Below are 3,461 nucleotides of genomic sequence, written 5' to 3' on the forward strand. Positions count from 1 at the left end.
GTTCAATGTCTTCTTGTTGTATGTTTTATGGTTACTTTGTTTAAATTTTTGATGGGGAAAATAAAAAGATTGAAAAAAATAAATTTGTCCGACCTACCGACCCAATGCTGAAATTTCATGTTACCGGAAACAGACTATCTTTTTTGTTTTTGGCCTGATAAAACGCAATCTACAATGCATCCACTAGATGGGGCTGGGGTCAAGGAAATGTTAACAGAATGATCAGATGTCAGTAAAATGGAGGAGAGTGGACTGTCTCAAAAGTGTTTGTTATTTATTCCTTTGTTGTGTATTCACAAACAAGGAAATCACAAAATACATTCTGTAGGTGGGCTACAGAATGTATTTTGTGATTTCCTTGCTTGATTTTCTGTTTTGATGCATTATTTTCCATTTTCGTAGTTTCATTGAACTAATCGTTAATTTACGTTTTTCGGAGGCGGTCATGAATGTCTCTCGAGTGGAACGGAGGAAGAGATGGCACGGAGACGGACAAAGACAGACCTGTATTTGTTGAGACTGTGAAAAACATGAATAAAGTCTGCGTTTTAAAAAAAACACCACCACGGCTTTCCGTTTTTTTGGAGCTGCAACAAAAACGTATTTAATAAAGCAGCAACACAGTTCACTGAACCAACAGCAACTTATAACATTGACTCGTTATCGTTGAACTATCTTGCCGCTTTTCTATTTCCATGTTCTATTGCATGTCTCCAGCAAGGAGCCATTTTGGAGTCGACATATTACTGTAATGACCATACACAAGGTGTGCCGGATTTTAAGGTGTGCTGTGAGACTTTTCGGGGCGCCTTTTAGTGCGGAAAATACGGAAATACCTTTTTTGTAAATCTGACAGGATGCTTAGGGTGCAGTGTGCACTAACACAAATGTATGTTCATAAACACACGCAATTTTGGTCCTCTCACTTAGTCCTGTGTCAGTGTGTCTCTTCCTTGTGCGTGTACCTCAGGCTCTCACCACAGATCTGACCAGCCCTTGCCTTGTTTCCGCAGCCTTGCAGATAGAGTTCTCACCTGCTAAGTGAGTTTTGTTGTTGTTGTTTTTTTAAGAGCCTCTCATAGATTTATTTCATAGCTTGTCTCTTTACTCACCAGCCCTCAAATGCATCTCCCCTTTGAATCTGAACCCTGCAACTGTGTCCTGTGTCCGAGCCTGGTACTGACACCCCCTCACATGTTCTTTCCATCTTTCATCCTCTCAAACATGTTCTCCATTGTTTGTCCTCTCCCACATTTTTCTCGTTCTTTCAATTGTCCTCGGATGCTATTTCGTTCATCCTCTTGTCACGTTTGCGTGGTGGTGGTGGACCCCAAAAAGCAGGCAGGAGCAGGGTGTACTTTATGAAGTGTATTAAAACAGAAAACTCAATCCAAAACAAACACAGTCTAAAGTAGCAAACAAAAATCATAACTGAAGCTAAAACAGAACCATGACCAAAACAAACCTGAGTACAGCAAACAAACGAACATGACAGTATCGAGAGCAAACAATGACCTGACCGTGAGTGGTCGGGCTGGGAGTCCTTTTATAGCTCTAATTACCAAATTACCAACAGGTGTGCAGCTATAGGGGGAAAAGCCCCAGCCCTTTTTTGGAGGAAGGACAGCAAGGTGATCCACGAGGACGTGGAGATGGGGGAGACCCTCCCCAACCATGACGGAACCTTCCAAACCACAGCCCACCTGAAAGTGGAAGTGACGGCCGGCGTGGAGGGCAAGTATGAATGTGTGTTCCAATTGCCGGCGTCGAGGAAAACATCGTCACCAAGCTGGACAGAAGAATCATCCTGAAAATTTGTGTTCCAGCTTGCCGGCGTCGAGGAAAATATCGTCACCAAGCTGGACAGAAGAATCATCCTGAGCAACCTATCCAAGATGATGACACGCATTGACTTGATTTGTGACAAGCCATCACACACTCTTTGTTGCCATGTGAAGAAGAAGAAGTCAAGAGATGATGACCATCGATTGTCACGTTGGTGATCCTCGCTCTCATGGGGGTGGTGGTGGTTGCCGGGTTCCATAACCAGATAAGGTGAGCGACACAAATGCTTCGTCTGTCAGGAGGAGTCAAACGGAAGATTTGCCTCGCGCCATTTTTGAAAAAAAGTGAATGAAACGTTGTTTGTCTTTCCTTTCAGCCAGACACCCTCGATCGTATAAGTAAAGCATTTTCTGTTTCCTTTAAGCCACATAAAACAAGGCAGTTCTACCAAGGTCTGGATTAGAGCCCTGTTCCCAAAGTGTGAATCAGGATAATCCAGAACTACAACAAATTGTTGTCATGTATCATTTAAAGAAGAAAAACAGCACTCAACAGTACTGTCATTTTAAAAACACACAGTAATGACATGAAGTACTTTTTTTTTTCCAACAGGTTTTATTTTCCTCACTGCATCAACTGAATCGTCATTGTACTGCTGCTTCTGGTGTGCTGACTTTGGCCACCGGAGGGCAGTATAATACGGTCATTGAGACATCCGAACTGCTTTCTCACTGACGGTCATGCTCGTGCTCGTATTTTTAGTCTGCGCTCACAGTGAAGCAAAAAAACAAACAAACAAAAAATCCGTAAAACAATGACTTATATCTTGAAAAATTCTGAAGTCAGGTCACCCGTATAACGTGGTACCTTACTGTGTAATACAGTGACTACCTGGAATTAATTTTTAAAGGCAAAAGAGCGTGAGGATGTCTTTTACATCTTTGCAAGATCCATTCAGCTGAGAGTACCTTGCTTGAGCAAATGTACTTCCTTCATGCGTGTGACTGCCCCCCCCCCAACAATCTCACATTGTGTTTTGCTCCCTCAGCCACTGCCTGATTCTGAGGTAGTTTCCAAGTTTTGACTGAGCCAGTTTCCGAGCGCCATAGGATGAGTTAGCTCACATGGAAGCCAGAAGATCTTGGGTTTCTGGAGATGGTTTCAGTAACATGGTTTTGTGCATTTGCTGTGCTCTGCTTCCTCCAGGTGTCAGAACATAGGAGATAGTATTTGAAAACAGACAGGAGCTTGGATTTTAAAACAAATGTAATTTATTCTTCACATGGGTGATTAGTGTGATCATATTTTTGCAACGCTCAAAATATCATTTGTCATTTGTTTCTATTTTTGGTGTTCTGTACAAGGTTAGATTTGAGGAGTGCCTTGGATTGCTTTCTTCTGTCAGTCTTGGTCTTAGTGTCGTATTGGATTGTATAAAACCCACCAGGGTTGCTGCATGAAAATGTCTTCTTTTTTCTCATCAAGCTGTTGAATCATTGAATGTCTTTGAATGAAATATAAAATGAAAATGTGTTGGACTGTGAAATGCAGTTGAACTGTTCTTAGAAGATGCACTTTGTTTTTGAAAACAGGCTGTATGCAAAGCGATAGGTTTCTGTTTGATTTCACACACACACACACACACACACACACACACACACACACACCCACACACA

General features: G+C 42.0%; 2 long non-coding RNA genes across 4 annotated transcripts in view; one reads left to right on the plus strand and one right to left on the minus strand.

The window, feature by feature from the left end:
- LOC109518655 (uncharacterized) overlaps window positions 1–3,461 on the minus strand; it is a 21,547-nt gene that overhangs the window by 13,459 nt on the left and 4,627 nt on the right. For both annotated transcript variants that reach the window (XR_002168802.1, XR_002168801.1), the window contains exon 3: window positions 2,507–2,512. This is a non-coding gene — a long non-coding RNA (uncharacterized LOC109518655). The remainder of the gene's footprint in view (window positions 1–2,506; window positions 2,513–3,461) is intronic.
- Window positions 1,903–3,350, plus strand: LOC109518656 (uncharacterized). 2 transcript variants are annotated; one of them, XR_002168804.1, is made up of 3 exons: window positions 1,903–2,055; window positions 2,162–2,237; window positions 2,398–3,350. It is a non-coding gene; the product is annotated as an uncharacterized LOC109518656 (long non-coding RNA). The 2 variants fall into 2 exon arrangements; XR_002168803.1 differs by lacking the exon at window positions 2,162–2,237 and having other exon boundaries at window positions 1,965–2,055; window positions 2,834–3,350.

This window comes from Hippocampus comes, unplaced genomic scaffold (genome assembly GCF_001891065.2).
Source record: "Hippocampus comes isolate QL1 unplaced genomic scaffold, H_comes_QL1_v1.1 scaffold208, whole genome shotgun sequence".
Classification (NCBI taxonomy): Eukaryota; Metazoa; Chordata; class Actinopteri; order Syngnathiformes; family Syngnathidae; genus Hippocampus; species Hippocampus comes.